Here is a 17,141-nt window from a genome sequence, read left to right as displayed (position 1 = left end):
CAGCCCTTCTTGCCCACCAGGGTTCCTCCTGCGGTCCGAGCATATACCTCAGATTTGTCTGTTTTTGTTCAGCATTAGCACTAACTGATTTGCTCCATTGCTCTGCAGTAGAACTCCATGCTGAGTTCTACTACGGAGCAATGAAGCAGTGTAAGCGGAGAGGACAGCAGACATTATCCTCTGTAAAATAGCCAGGAGGAATCCCTCGAGCCGTTCCAGTCTTGGTCGACATAATGGCATAGGTTTCACTTGAGTGCTAAACCAGTAGGAGAACATAAAAGCTTACAAAATGGGATTTTGTTAAGGAATAGGATAATTATGTAATGTCACCATAACTGGCCCTACTGATGTGATGAAGAATATCTTTACTCAGGCTATCCTGCTGGAGTGATCAGCAATAAATGTGACACCCCTGCTGTTAATGACTGGTGGTTGATCTTCCTCTTCTTTCTTCTGCTGTCTCCGACTATCTATAGTTCTCTCTCTCTCTCTCTCTCTCTCTCTCTTATGCTTTTTTCTTACATCTTTCCAACTCTCCATCCCCCTCTTTCTCTCTTTCTCCTTTCCCTCTTTCTTCCTCTATCTCTCTCTAGGAGGAGGAGACAGCCTGTCAGTCTCTCAGCAGAGACGTAGTTTATTAATGTGACAGAGGGTAAAAGGACACGTCAGAGGAGATCAGTCACTGGTCTGTGGCACGGGACGAGAAAGCTTTTAATAGACCCAATCATCTGGGTGCTCCTCTTCTGGGTCGTGCTTGGCGTTTGGCATCGAGGAGCGCTATACCATTCTGTCTGCCTCTCCCTGGACTCGCCGCAGCACGAGTGATGGAGTGAGCATCTTTTCACCACTCAACTGAAATCGCCCTCCGGGGGATCTGTAAGTGGTGCTTTAGTTTTTTTTTTGAGTATTTTCTTGAGGATGGTGGGAAATGTAAATTAATAAACCTGTTTACTTTTCAAGTTCAGTTTATGAGGGGAAATATCAACAAAGGGGCGTGACGTATTCCCCGAAAAGTTTTTTTTTTAAGAGGCTATTTCCCCGTGAGATCCTGTGAATGAAATATGGAACCTGTGAATGAAATCTTTGTTTCTAAATCAAAGGCAGTAGATAAGACAAAGGTTAATTCTCTTACATCTGAGATGCAGCATTAAATGTTGCATTTGTGGAGCCATGCTTTCCATTTGGCATATGGTCAAACAGCGCTCATGTCCCCGTCATGAGGCCGGGCAGACTGCGGGAGGGGCCGTCCACGTGCCGCCAGCTGAGCTGCTTACACCGGGGTTGTGGCGGAGGGCCTTGATGCGAGCCGACACGGAGGTGGCAGTGCCAGTGGCTATGTCAAGCCTCCCAACGAGAGAAGTGTGAGGGGCGGAGGAAAACAACACATGCTCTGGGATACCTCGGCGTCGTCAGCGTGACCCCTGTCTCCAGTAAGGCACAGAGGGAGCAGAGGAAAGGGAGATCAAACGGGAGAAGGAGAGGAAGATCCACAGAGAAATAACAGATAAATAGACTGGCAGATCAAAAGATATGCAGAGCAACGCAGTCATTATTTACCCTTTGAAACTCATTTAATAGTCATTAGAATGTGCTATTACTTCTATCTTTGTATAACATTTTTCATCTGATGTTAATTGGAAAACATCTTAATAGAGGTGAATACAAATCGACTGTCTTTTCCCTGCCTAATGCAGCATCTCATGTTCCCAGTAAACTTCCTGTCTCAGAAATTGATGCTGTTCCCCCTAGCATCAGTCAAAAGCAAACACAAAGATGCAAGGAGCGCTTGTAAACTCATCAGCCACTCAAGCATGGGGATTCAAAAGAAAGTTTCTCTTCCTCTTCATGGCTTTTATAGGGGAGTTTGTTTCCGAAAGCTGAGCTCCTCCCTGTCGGAAATGATTCATGTCACAGTGATTACCAGGTAAATACTGGGAGGAGAAGGAGGAAAAGAGGAAGAGAGGAGTGGAGAAAAAAGCAAGAGCCTTGTGGCTGCTCATGGGGAGTGAATGAAAAATGAAAACAACTCAAACTGGGTCAGCAGCCTGCCAGTTCCCAGTCAGGAGAATGCACAGACACACACACACACTCACATACATGCATATGCATACACACACGTGCACACACATACACACAAAAATAAAACAATTGAGATACTCTGGAGGACATTTACTGCATGAGCCACAGCACACTTGGCAGACTGAAGCAATGCTATAGAGGCTCTTTGCTTATTTTCTGTTGCGATGCAATCTCCCACCTGATACAACAATCTCATATAGCTTCTTTACCATTTGCCACCGTAGATTATAGATAGCTGACAGATGGTCTTAGATTAGTTTAAGTCTATTTCCATTCACTCTTTACCTCTAACTTGTCTGTCAAATGTGGTTACGGAGTAAATGCTGTTACTGTTCCTTTCTGCAGCTGTTTTGATGAAGCAAATCAGTATGAATTACACGGATGTATGTTACTGTTTACAGAGCAAAACACCTTCTTTCCTCTTTTCATAAATCCAGGAGACAGGTATGGAGAGCTCTGCACTGGCTGGTTATCCTTGACTTGTCATTGGTGCATAATGTTCATGGACTGTCTATATGTATACATGTGAGTGTGTGTGGTTGAGAAACCTGCACAGTGTGAGGAAAATAGGGAGAAAACAGAAAGACAGAGTATGAAAGAAAAGAAGAAGAAAAGAAGGTGAACACAAACAAGACAGAAAAACAGGAGGGAGGCTGATAGAAAGAGAGGCAGACTGAGAGAAATTCTGTGTGTTGTTTAAATGGCTGCTAAATTCTCCTTAACCTTTAACACAGACCTTAACCCAGTGTTGCTGAAGCCATGGGCCATGCTATCTGGCCTCGCTATAGAGCGGAGTCACTCCTGGTCAGCGCTCCACTTTGCCAGCACCAGGACTGGGTCGACAGCAAGACAGGGCCAGCCAAGGTCAGCAGAGGGTTTGAACAGCTTATGAGGTCTAAATAAACCGCAGGCACTGCCAGGGGAGCCTACGGAGACTTAATAGGAGGGAAAGGGGAACAGCTACAGGAGCGCTGAGGAGGAGGAGAGTTCCTGTACACGGTCAAAATGATACAGAGGTGACAAGGTGACTTTTCACAATTTGTGCCTCAATATTTTCTTGTTATGATTTTGTTCTATTTAAAATATAATCCTAGATTTGCCTTATTGACATAATAATGTCATTGAAACAAACTCTGTGATATGTTTATGAGCATGCTGTGATATGGGTGTGTGAGTGTAATCCTGCTGTTATAACAGAATGGATTATTCAATATTTATGACCATGCAGTTTATGCTGTGTTGTCAAAATACTGATATTACCAAATACAACTAAAAACTAGAGAGTATACTCATATTGCATTCTCTTTGTTGTTTGATTGAGGTTGCGAATCATGTACGTTAAACATTTCCTTTCATCTTCGTATAATGGAAAGACTGAACAATCTATCAGCCAAATTGGATATCTTTATCACATAAAGTTATTACATGTAGCTGAATATGAATTAGGCATACAGGGAATGATCTCTTAATTACATGATCCCTTAATTGCATGTCCCCCTTTTTCATAAATTAACACAGGATGAGGAAATGATATAGCAATGTGTGCGTTCACTCATCAGCTTATTAGATGATAAATGTACTATGACTGGGTGGTGTTCAGTTCATATATTTACCACTAGATGGCAGCACCACCCAAAGCTGGGTTGTCAGTCATGAATGCACACGTTAGTCTGCAGACACACACTCACACAAACCCAAACACATACACTTTCACAAGTGACAACAAAGATGTCTGCAGGTGTTTCTCAGGCTCTGAGTCCTTCTACACCGTGAATCTGTTTTGCATGATAGACAGACATTGAAATGGAGAGATGATGGTGTATTTATGAGACTGTATGTTTTTCAATGTGTGCGTGCATGTGCGCAGTTCTGTGTGAGTGCCAGAGAGAGCATTAGCAGAGAATGAGAGAGAGAGCCAGGGGCGGCCAGTCAGGGCCTCTTTACATCAGCAGGCAGGCTGGCTGAGATGCTTTTCCCCCTTCTATATTTGGACCCTCTCCACTTGCACAGCAGCCTCAGTGCACATCCCATTCAGGGTGATAGGAGGGAGGTGGCCCCCCATCAGCACCAGCAGTCCCATCGTCGGCCTCCCAATTTGGGGAGGAAATCACTCATTTCCTAATCGACACAAAATTGCTTTGTCACTCGGAGAGAGCTTGTTGTTGAGAGGGCAAACGAGAGAGCCGGGCTAATTAAAATGCTCTCAGCGAACATCGACAGCCTTTTACGCAATTACTCAGCCTGCTGCGTGTGTTCAAATAAACAAGTAAGCACAGTTGCTCTCTGATAAACCCCATTTCATGCTGCGTTCATCCCTTCACGCCTGTGGCGCTGGTGCTTGGCGCTCGACACTGATCTGACCTTGAGAAGGAAGGGGAGATACAGACAGCAATAGTCGAAACAGCAGCGCACAGGGCTAATCTCCCGAGCATGTCGCTCGATGAAGGGTGCTGATAGTGAGCAGCGGCGTCTCCAGCAGTGGAGATATGTATCGCTCCAGATTTGAGACAGAACCCTGTTAAGTGAAGGTGTTGCAAGGCAAACTCAAGCAGCTGCAGTTCTGCTTCATTTTCTGCTCCACTTGATGCCTGAAAATGTAACACAATTCAGTTCAGTAACAAGTGAAAATGTGGTGATAATGCATGTGGCGCTAACAAGGCAGCAAGTCAACTCCGAAAACAGCCAAAGAGTAAAATAGCTGCACAGTTGTGAGTAGCAAACCTGATCTCTTGGAACTTAATGTCGTGCTAATGAGACAAAATGCTATCAACACTTGAATAACAAGTCGGAGCAAAAGAGTAGGAGTATTGTGCATCTGTTGGTCTTGGTGGAACAACAATCCAGGCGATCAGAGAATGAAGTTTCTGAGCGCGACCAACTCTTATTCAGCAATGCTTCATGCTGCAACTCAAATTCTCTCTCGCTTCACCTCACATTTCATCTGGATCCAGGGGACATCTTGAGATGGGATCTGGTGTGTGTCTGTGTGTGTGTGTGTGTGTGTGTGTGTGTGCGTTTGTGCGTGTGTGTCTCAGCCGACATGTGCCAAACACTTGCACAGGCTCGCACACACACACGCACACACACACACACACACATACACACACACACACACGCACACGCACACGCACACGCACACACGCACAGCTGTGGGACATATTCCTGTCACAGTTGGGGCACTGCCAGGCCAGCCGCACCCTCCAACCACTGTCTGATTGATTTGTTGGAGCAACGTTGGCCCCGGTGCTTTCATCTTTATGCATGGAGGTTCCCCGTGGCAGTCCCCCTCATTTTCCTCACTTCCCTCCATTTCTCCATCTCCATTTCCTCTGTTCTCTCCTCTATCCATGCTCCTTCAACCCTACCCTTAACTACCCCACCACAGGCATCCAGTGTTCTGAAATGGACCTCATTATCATAATAAGCGCCAGCAAGGTTCACCTAGGGACAGCTGCGGCCTCCACAGTAACCAGACAACGTGTTGCCGAGCGGCTGGTGCGAGGGGGGCCGCTCCTCCCTAACTGCTTCCGACAGGTGAGGGAGATGGGAGGCAGGAGCTACAGCTGCGCTCCACACATACCTGGTAGTGGATCAGCTGGCGTCGCCTCCCGAGGAAGAGGGGACACAGCTGCAATTCTCGGCGTTTGTTCCACCTTGCAGAGTTGGTATTTATTGATATATTTTAGGCACATGCAACCCATGCACTTGGGTCTTCTCTGATCATTCCAAAAAAGGTTCTGCAGCCTGATTATTTAGGAATTTGCAGAACATCTTGTTCTTTTAAAAATGGGGTTTTCATGTTTATGATATGATGAGAATTTCTCATATATATTTCCTAAGCCAACCAGCGCATTCTGTCAAAGTGTTAAATTACAAATGGAGCGAGAGCAGAGAAGGCACATTGGGCTACGGGGAGTGGATAGTCATTTACATCTCAGAGCCAGTCAAGGGTAGCGAACCCAAATGGAACTGCCACCACTGTCTCCCACATGGTTTTATTGGTCTCTCTCTGAATTAGTACCGTATGAAAAGAGACCGTAATATGGATTTGCAAGGCCTCCCCACATAAAGATAGCTCAGGCTATACCACTCGAGCCCAGGCTAGGAGGACTATGGGAGATCACAGGGCGCATTTCATCGTGCCGGCATGAACTGCGAATTAGCCATGCATGACAGAAAAATACAAGGCATGAAATTAGCTACAGCTCCCCTCCTCTGTGATCTGTCTCCCCTGACGTCAGTTGCTCCCTGCTGTATTTTTGCTGTACTTTTCATTCCAAATGAACTAGCAGAAAAATGCAGATTAGATTTATTATTAGGGGTCAGCAGTGGAGGCTGATGTGGAAAGTCAAATCCTATGCGGAACATAATATACTTCTATAGGGAGGGGATTTGAATAATGCATAATGTACTTTAAATGACCGTACATATTTTGAATTGGCAATAGCTGAGAGGTGCTCATTCAGTCATGTAAAGATAAGGCAGCTATCAGTGTGTAATTGTTTATGGGAGGAGAAAAATGACTCAGTGATCCTTTAACAAACGCTAAGGTCTATTTTCTCAGCTGATCTCAAATCCCTACAAATAACTTCTTGGAACAAGAAAGAAAGTTTCACCAACAGTGAGCTCATACATATGAAGAAAGAGAGAATGAGATAGGTGCAAACAGACTTTCTCACTTCATTTTCACATGACGCACACACACACACACACACACACACACACACACACACTGCAGAGATGAGAAAATCTATTGTTGACTCCTTCCTTTGGATTTTGGCCTTTTTTGGCTAGTAGGGGAAAGAGATAGTGACAGGTAACAATTGACATTGACTGTCGTACAGGCTAGACTTATGAAATCCTTCAAGGGCATTGACCCTATTGGATCTGCTCAGCAGCATTTTTACCTAGGCACTACTTTTTTCGGACGTTTGACTCCTTTGGATGTCTTCTCTGAGATCAAAGCACAATGTCACACCCACTTCTTTATGTTCCCGTTTGATATACCGACGCTTGTCCTTGTAACATTTTCTAGCAAAAAAACCAACAAAAAAAGCATGTCAATTGAGATGCCTTTGGGAGAAAGGAGTCACTCGACATTGACTCAATTGACCTGGCTCTCCCGCTGGATTGAAGTGTTTTTGGCTGAGTGAACAGTGTTTCAAGGTTACGGCGAGAGATGCAGTCAAACGTAATGGCAGCCTGTAATGAGTGTTTTCCTGTGGGATGGACGGTGACTTTGTGGATGGCAGGTGATTCAAGGCCTCGGGGAGAAAGGATTAGAGACTCTCCTGCCATCTCCGAGCTTGGGCTAATGTAGACTGATAGAGCAGACTCTCGCTTCTCTTGTGAAAGCCTTTCTCCTCCTCGCTATCTTTCTGTCTCGTTCTCAATCTCTTTCGCTTACAGTCTGCGTATTTGTGTGTCCCTTCCGCTCTGTTTCTGTGGTCTGTCTGCATACCATCTCTTCCTTTCTTTCAGCTGTCCTCTCATTCTTTTCCACCTGCCTCTTTCTTTCATTTCTGTTTTTTCCGGCACTATCTTCTCACCCTCCGCCTCACTCTCCCTCCCCTCCACGCCTCCGGAAAAACTGTGATCTCGGCTATATCTTTTTACAGATTTTCCGCTCCCTTAAGAAGGCGTGCATTCACGTGGTCGCCGCCTCTGTGACTTCCCATCTATATGACACGTCATGTACAGATTGCATGAAACATTGTCAAATCCCATAGGCTGCGTATGAGGGTCTCACTGGCATTAAGCACTGAGTCAAACCCCCAAGTCAATGCAAACTGGCTTATAGTGTCAGAAAAGCCTTTGCCTAGAACTTTTGCCCGAGGAATAAAGACCAACTGGACTGTATACACATGCTTATTGCCCACAGGCACACACACACTCGCCTTAGAGAATGATATGTGTCTTTACATTTGAAAAAACTCCACTTGTGTGTGTGTATATTGTCACTTCTCATGTATCACTATATGCTACAGCAGGATAGGGACACTCTGTTTTTTTCTACATACCATTCAAACAGAGCCCGGCTCTCAGTTATATAAGCTTTCTTTGTGCTCAGATCCTTTCATCGTTTGATGTCATTCCACGTTCACTGTGCCCACATCAATAGAAATGACACAGTCCCCTCTCTGCGCGCGACACATATGTCAGGACCGCAAATGGTGTAGAATAAGGGTTATCGGCCTAAGCGGCGTGGCAGAAATAAGTGATAAATCACGGCGCGGCGTGATGTGGACACCTCATCAGGCCCCGCATTTGCTGAATGTGCCCCCTGTAATATTGAGGCAATGAGTGCCGTCACTTGCCCCTCATTGTAATTAATGTCACCAGAGAGAGACTGAGGGAGAAAGAAAGAGAGATGGACAGAGAGAGAGAGAGAGAGGAATAAAGATATAGAGAGAGAGAGCTGGCAAGCTTGTGAGGAAGATATAATTTCGGATTGGACCAGATACCTTGACTATGGGGTAATAGTGCTAAAACAAGGTTTGAAGCTGCCTTTTTTTTTGGAGATGTCAAAGGTGCCGAAGAGAAAATTCCTATGATTTTGGACAGCTTAGTCTATAACTTTGTACATGAACCAGTCTGCCAAAGCTAGGATATCAGAGCCAAAACTATATATGTACTGCGTATATATATAAGTGTGAAATTACCTACTGTGAGTAATTCATTGTCATTACAGATAGGAGCTGCTTCTTTGGATTCCTGTTAGGAGACAGAATTGTTCATGCTTACAAATACTGATTTTTTCCCCCCTTTCATCTTTTAATTATCCAGGTAGGGCAGTTAAGAAATCTCAACTGCCTGGAAATGATTGGAGTAATGTGAATTCTACTATGCTCATATGATATGTTTGTGTATATTCCTATGTGTTAATGTTATGTGTGATGTGTGATGGCTCATGTGTGCTGTAGTGATGTAAAGTGTGATAACCAGTGTTGCTATTGTGTGTTTAATTGTGTTTGAGGAGAGGTTAAAGATGCTTTCTATCCTGGTTAGACAATACAGTTGTATTATTGTGTTGTACGGTAAGATACCATATTGCATTGTATTGTATTATATTGTATTGTACACTGTTGTATGTATATCGTAGTCTATTCTAGTCTATTCAGCTGTAGATGTTTCCTTTGAGTCCAGTTGATGAGTAGAGCTTTTCCACTGTAGTATCAGATACATTGACTTTTATAGCTGCAAGTCTAGTCTGTGTTCGAGCGAGTGAAATGTTCGCAGTTGTGTATGCAACATTTCTCCCTGACACCGTGTGTTTCTGCCTACTCCATCATGTTTTCATCTCATTTTCCCAGTGTTTTGCCCTGGTCAGACTTGGAAATGGAAAGGAAGCTGAGTGGCTCTCTAAATTACAGCAGGCCTCCTCTCTCTGACTCAGCCTCGAGGCACAGCAACCAATCAAGGTGGGAGAAAAAGGGGTGGGCGAGAGAGAGAGAGAGAGAGAGAGAGAGAGAGAGAGAGAGAGAGAGAGAGAGAGGTGGCAGAGCGTGGTTGGCTGGTTGACAGAGCATGATAAGAAACGAGAAACAACAACAGGATCATATTTTTATCTAATCAGAGTTGGATTCTAATGATGAACATTCAACACATGGGGATTATTACACTGTCAGACAGATGAGACATTCTCTCTGCATCGCTGAGAGCTTTCTAGTTAGGTAACTGAAAAACAATATTGCCCATTGTTCATTGCTTGATACTTCCATAGTCAAAACAATTTTCTTATCAATAATGACACTATTTTCAGGCGGGGTGTTAAAACTGGTGGATATCCTAATTGGTGCAATTGTCAACTGGTGGATACTGGTGGATATCTCAAGTGATTAATATATCTATTATGTAAATTAGTGTATATTCCAACTGATGAATGCCTAAGTTTTGGAAAGAAACTGTACATTTCAAAGAACAAAGACAAGATGCTTCTCTGATGACGGGGATAGCAAACAAAACAGTTGGAGAACACAAACTTGCTCATGGTTTGCAGAAAATCGATCTTGCCCCTTAATATTGATAATGAAATATGAGAAATAGTATAGTTACCATATCCCAAAATGCACTGCAGTACATCCAGATCCACAGTCGGTGCTGATGCGTGTCTCTGCTAAAAGAGGCACGTGCTCGCTGATGCAATATTGTTTTGTCTGAAAAACACCTGGAGCAAATTCTTCACAGAGCGCCCCAAAGCTCAGCGGTATTTAAAATCCAGCACACCTTTGATCGACATGCATGATTCATTTTCACAACACCCTAAACTGGGGGCATAGTTAAAAAACCTCTGGGAAAGGCTACAAATTAAAGATTGGGTTTGAAAAAAAAAAATCATCGTTCCTTTTCTTTTCTGTTCCATGTCACCCATGCTCTTGCTGACTGAGGTTCTGTTTGCTCTAAACAGAAATTCCCCTCCACCCGCTCACACAGCTCCACTGCAGAAACCCAAGGCCTACTGATCAATGCGACCTTAATTTGAGAGCATGGATTATAATAGAAGCATTAGCGTCCATTGATTAGTGCTAAGAGGGCCAGTCGCAGTATGAATGGAGAGTCAATAGAAACATCACTCACAACTGGAGGCAATGACAAAAACCTGCAGACCCCCTCCAGGCCGCGGGGGGATTTAAATGTCAAGTACATACTTGATTTGTAGTGGAGTGGACTGTGCTTTACAGTAGTTTGTTCCGGGCCTTATGTTGGTGCTTACTTAAACAGAAACAACAACCACTAAAACCACTTTTTTCATCAGAAGATCAATGTGTTTTGCTATCACATAGTCAAACATAAAATTCTATATTCTGGTGTATATTGGAATAATTTTGAATTGATGTCTAAAATTACAGATCGCCTTCTTGTGTTTCAAACTTGCCTTTGGAATTCTAATGTGATTGATTGACGTTTTACATTTCACACTTTTATTTTTACACACATTGTACAGAGATGAGAGGTTAGACAGGCAGGATTTGTGAGCAGGAAAGATCTGGGTGGTGGGTCTGGTGGGTGAATCTAAATTCTTGACAACTACCATTCTACAAAATCAAATCATTCAAGGAGGTAAGGAACAGTTGAAGGTGTGAGCTTGGTGTGTCACCACTTAACCTGTGACGTTGTCCAAAGAACTTCTACTGACATTCATTTCAACATTTTGAATCTGTTATTTTGATGGAAGTTCTCTATTTGTCCACTGACTGTCTCAGTTTTGAACACATCCATGTATAATTACCATTGCCCCAGCAAGATAATGTGCATCTCTTTCCTGTAATGTCCTGTATCCAAACTGAGATAACAGACAGTTTGGTCAGTAATCGGATTAATGAAACAATCAGGCGATCGCCGGTGATTGACTGAGTGAGCCTGAGAAGGAGAACTTTTCCGAATAGGCTGAGGAAACAACAATAAACACAGCCAATCGTCTTTATCGGTGAGCAGCACATTGCTCATCCACACCCTCTGCAGCCAGTCAACCGAACCCTAATTAACTCTCTGGAATTGGCTGTTTTTGGCCTCAATATTCCTCCCCAGTATTCACAGGGCTAGAGATTATCTTTATCTTTTTTTGTTGGGCAATGATAATCTGGGTGTACTGCGGGGCTAGGAAAAGCAAGCCTGGGGCAATAATATTTCCTCTCTGTTTCCTATTGATGACTGTGCTGCCTGACAGGCCCGGGGTGACAGGCAGTCACCAAAATGTATGATCCCACACTCCTCTCTGGGCAGTGGGGGCAGTCCTTCTCTCACCAGTGTGAGAGAAGGACTCAACGTCTGTCAAATCAAACCTGTTTCTTTAATTTCTTGGTACTAACAAGATATTACTAAGAGATGGCCGGGATGCCTTGGAGTGGCTTAGAAATATGGCTACATGGAGGCTTACTGCACTGCAAAAATCATCCATCTTAACAAGTCATTTAGTTTCATATTCAACCTTCAAATCTTATTTTTCTTAAAACAAGAGAACAATTCTGCCAATGGGGTGGGATAACTCTGCTTGTTTCCAATGCAGTTTCACTTCATTCAGGAGTTTTCTAGAGTCAGAATAAGGCGAAATCACTGCACTACTATCAAGAAATTGACACTTGATTCTACAAATTTTTTTAAACAAGTTGATTTGCATTGGAAACAAGTGAAATTATCAAACCCCACTGGCCGTTTTTTTTCACTTATTTTAGGAAAATTACGATTTTAGGACTCAATAACAGACTAAATGACTTAAGAAGGAGATTTTTCGCAGTGTGTCCTGATTAATGTATTCTGATCTACACATTTCTGGCACTGTTGTGTTTTCCATTTCTTCGAAGGTCCCTATATGTTGCCAGCATCTCATTCTCCTTCCTCCTCCCTCTTCATCCTCCCTCTTCATCCTCCCGTTGTGAAGCATGAAGTAACAGCAGCACTGTGAAACTGCTAAGCTTGCTCCTTCATCCCCCCAGTGGAGCATCTGCTGCGTTTGAGCGGTATAGTTTGCGAGAACACACACCCCAGGCCCCCGATGTGAAACCGCACCCTCTAACACATTACGACGGCGTCTTCCAGCGGAGCGTTTTCATTGGCTTATGCTAAATATGGCACTCGTACAGCGGGAGATGGAGGTAGCTGCCGGAGAGAGAGGAGAGGTGGAGGGCAGCGCTGTGAAAGGTGATGCAGGGACACGCAGGGCTTATGGGAGCGAGGAGGAGTATGGCAGGGAGATGGCATTCAGGTGGGGGAAGGGGTGAATCGTGTTGTCATGTTTCGCACAGCTATGGGGGAAAGGCTAATTTGACGCCCAGAGGGAAAGGGGGGGGGAGAGAGGAGGTGCGATGAGGCTAATGTGGAGTGATATGGAAGGGGAATTAGCTGAACACTGGACTCACACCCACAGTCAGGTTCACTCATTCAGTATATTCCCACAGAGGGCTAATGGACGGGAGAGACAGAGTGGGTGAGAGAGAGAGAGAGAGAGAGAGAGAGGGGAGAGGGGGGGAGGGAGAGAGACAGAGACAGACAGAGAGAGGGAGGTAAGAAAAAAAAGAGAAATATGAGCCTAGGGGAAAAGTGGGAGTGTTATGTCATGAACCTAGTAAGGGGATGTGGAGTATATGTGTGTGTCTGTGCGTGTGTGCGTGTGTGTGTGTGTGTGTGTGTGTGTGTGCATCCGCAGGTAAAGCAACAACCTGCGACAGGCCTAAAGATCTTTCTTTAGAAACGCATTTGCTGTTCATTAGTAAATAGCCTGCCACTTCTCATTTTATTTCCATCCCTGTTGTGGTTTACCTGCTCTTTGAGATTTGCTTTTAATGGAAAGTGCATTATAAAATGCATCATTATTATTTTAGTCTTTTAGTCTTGCCTTACAATGAATGTCATTCATTCATCCAGGTATGTGCTTGCTGCTCCTAGTTGCTATCTAAAGTGGAGTTGCATTCAAATTCTGCTGAGCGCCAGTTCCTCAAAGTCAAATTCCTTATTCGCATAATTGAAAACTAAAGGTTACTCTGATTTTCTCTCTTTCACACTCAACTTGCTTGCTCTTCTTTGTCTCTCTCTCCCTCCCTCTTTCTCTCTCTCTTTCTCTCTCTCTCTTTCTCTCTCACTCTTCCTCCCACTATCTGTCTTTCTGTTTCTCAGGAGAGCTCATTCTTCCAGGCTTATTTCCCATGAGCCTCTGCTGGTTGTTTGAATGCTATCATTCCGCGCAGCTGCCATGGTGACAGGTAGAGAGCGTTCTTGCTCCAAGTGCAAACTTGACACTACATGATGACCTAAGCAGCTTTGTGTATGTGTGTGTGTCTGTGCATGTGTGTGTGTGTGTGCTTTATCTAACGGACTTACACACATCACAAAAGGCCACAGGTGTCAATAACATTGTGTTCTTTCTGCTGTCTAGCAGTGTGTACTGTATGAGGCTTATTGCATCAGAAAATGAGAAATACAGACGGATACAGTAAAGTTATATGTCAATTTGTCAGCATCCACTCCTATGGGGTATCGGGTTTGTCAGTGAACAGAGGTTTTATGAGCGCCGTCTGTCTCTATGCCTCTGTATCTTCCACCAAACCCCTCTGAGGAGTGGAGGATGCCCTTGCTCGTGTCAAGCCAGTGTGTCACAGCAATCTGTTTTGACAGGCTCAGAAAGATGTTTGTCTTTGATAGCGAGGTGCCTCTTCCCTCCGAACGGGAAATTGGATGGCATCTGAGGTCTCTGTCACACACACCTCGCTAACCGGTGGAGTCACTGTATAAGGGGGGGGGGGGCAAAAAATACACTTGAGCATATTATGCCATCCTCTGCTGAATTCGCACAATTGTGAGACTGCCAGCTGGTTTACATTGCCTCGGCTGTGACAGTCCTTGAGTAAATTATGGTGACTGCGGGGAGAAATAACACCTGAAAAACCCAATTTCACACCACATAAAACTGTACATCAAAGAGCTAATTACAATTCTGAATGGATTCTCTTGCATTCACCATCAGAGTCAGTCAAGCCTAGTCAATATCGCAGACACCTTTACACAAGCTTAGTCTGATGTCATCCAGTCAATGTCAAGCTTTTCTATCCAGCCGAGCCTCTGTTGGGATCTACACCGCTTTTATTGAACCCGTCCACACTCCATTGACTGTGGATTGAAGCCACTAATGCAACCCTCTCTGTGTCTCCGTCTCCCTTCCACTCTCTTTCTTTCTCCGTCTCTCCGCAGCTCTCTCTCTCTCTCTCTCTTTCTAGCCTATACGCCTCTCCTCCTGATGACGCTTTCTCATTCGGGTTCACGCTCCATCTCCCTCCTACTTTCACTCTATCTCTCTTTCTTTCCTCTCTCTCTCTCTCTCTCTCTCTTTAATCGGTTTTTAATACCACTCTGGATCACACCATGGATTGGAACCACGATGAGCCTCACCCTCAGTCAGCCAGTGCATTGAGAAGTGCAATTATCTATCATGAATTGATTCATATGGAGGGAGATGTATCCAGACATAAAACAATACAGCTGGCTGAAAGTAAACAGAACATGATATCAGTGGCCAGACTTGACCTGTGGTAATAGAGCATGTTTCTTTGGGAGAACCATTACACCTAAACTACACAGCATGTATAATATTTGCATATCCAAACTTGTTGCGGTCTAGTTTCAGCATGGACTTTTAAGCTGCTACACCAGATCCGTTCTTGAAGCCTACCGCCGCGGTCTGCTGGTTGTGTTGCACCTATGTACATTTTACCTATGGGAAAATTAGTTTAATTTAATCTTAGTTTTGTTTATTTTTCGCACAAAGAACATAATAACAAATAGATACAACATGCAGCTTAACACAGATTGTGCAGCTGAGGAAAAAAAGCACAGCGGGACTTATAGTATCTCACCTAATTACCATAAAATGAAAACAATATACAATAATAACAACAGACAATCATACAATAAGTGAACAAAAGGATCTAGTTTATTTTTTATATTTTCATAAACAACTCAAGTTGTTATATTTAGCAATTGTCTAGTTTGAGCTTTGATAGCATTGTTGGTTTGAAAATGTCTGTTTTTGTTTCTCTGCTATGCACTATGATGTTGACATCTAGCTGACATGGTGATAAATTACTAAGCAAAATCTTGGCATTTATATACATCTGTATGGCTCAAATACACAACAAACAGTCTGTAGTCTGTCAAAAATGCGTATATCAACACCAGCGTGCTGTGTGCGCGGCTGCACTGAAGTAAATGTCTGTTTATCTGATCCGACCCTGCCGACACAAACGGATGGAACAGAGAAGCGTCTGGTGTAGCTGAGCCGTTACACCCATGGCCCTCTGACCATCATTATGACTCCAATGCAGTATCAACAACAGGGAGAAAACCAAGAAGCCCGTACTGGCATTTTAATTCAAAGTTGCTTGAGGAACCAGGAACTTTGTGGGAGCGTTCACCTGTTTGGATGCCTGCAGCGCTGGGCCTGGATAGAGCCACAGCTATCACACAGGGGGCAGGTTTTAGTGAACAGTCTGGCAGCATCAACGCTTTGGCACAGAGCAACAGTCGTAGACCCTCTTGGTCCTTTTCTCCAGAGGATACAGAAGTCTTTTGTTGAATTTGTTGAACTCTATCTCCCTGTTGCTGAGGGAGCAGGGATTCGCCTGGCCAGTGAGGTGGCAGCACTATGGCTCCAGGAGGCTCAACGCCTTGTCTGTCCCAAGAATAGAGCAGCTTGGTTAGCCTTTAGCCTTTTGGTGCTATGTTGCCCGGGGGTTTTCTTAATCATCCTCCTCTCCCTTTGTTCTAGGACACAGTTTTCAATGCTTAGAACTTAGTCTCTTTTTCGAGATCCGAGGACAAGCATATTGGCAGGGCAGAAGCTATGTCCAGTCCACTTATATCCACCTAGCAGCAAGTAGGTGAAGGGGTGAAGGTGAAGTTTGATTGCATGTATTGAGAATTCGCTGCACTCTGGGCAAGGGAAATGGAGGACACCACTGGAAATTTCAAACCAAGTGGGGATAAGGTCAGTGAGATTTGTTGTGAAATTTTTTAGGCTCTTCAAAGGCTGCAGGTGTGAAGAGAGGGTGACAGCAGCTCTCTTTTCAAGGACCTCAGCCACTCCAGGAAAAAAATCACTGTACAAGCTCTGTGTCAAGTCAGTCAATGTTACACAGCTAGCCGATTGTCCTGACACTCACCACACAAGTGGCGGAGTCACCTCCTGGCTTATGGGAAGGCCTCTCTTATATGGAAGGTACTATATAAGCCCCTTATCCCAAAAAGAGCTGGGGACTTGTGGTGGAGGCTTTTCTATACTGCCACCAATGCTTTCATTTCCTGTTTGAACCCACCACTTATGCCCACCTGCCCATTTTGACACAGTGTTTCATTGCTTTACTGGGTGCTTACATCTGTTCCCATTGCTAGACTTATTGTGCACTTGTGGTTTTTGTTTAATCACCATGTTTTAGTTGTTTTCACTTCCTTATCCCCAGGGGGAACAAATGAAGGAGTACTCAGGCCAATTTCCTCCTTGGCCAAGCAAAACTGGCTCTACACCACACACACGGCTAAGCAAGTTATTCATATTGTGATTTTGTTCAAAACCTTGA

The sequence above is a fragment of the Centroberyx affinis genome, unplaced genomic scaffold (assembly GCF_046629955.1).
Source record: "Centroberyx affinis isolate AG114_WGS23_722 - 3 ecotype Tasmania unplaced genomic scaffold, CSIRO-AGI_Caff_v1 ptg002489l_1, whole genome shotgun sequence".
Taxonomy (NCBI): Eukaryota; Metazoa; Chordata; class Actinopteri; order Beryciformes; family Berycidae; genus Centroberyx; species Centroberyx affinis.
Note: the sequence above shows the minus strand (reverse complement) of the source record.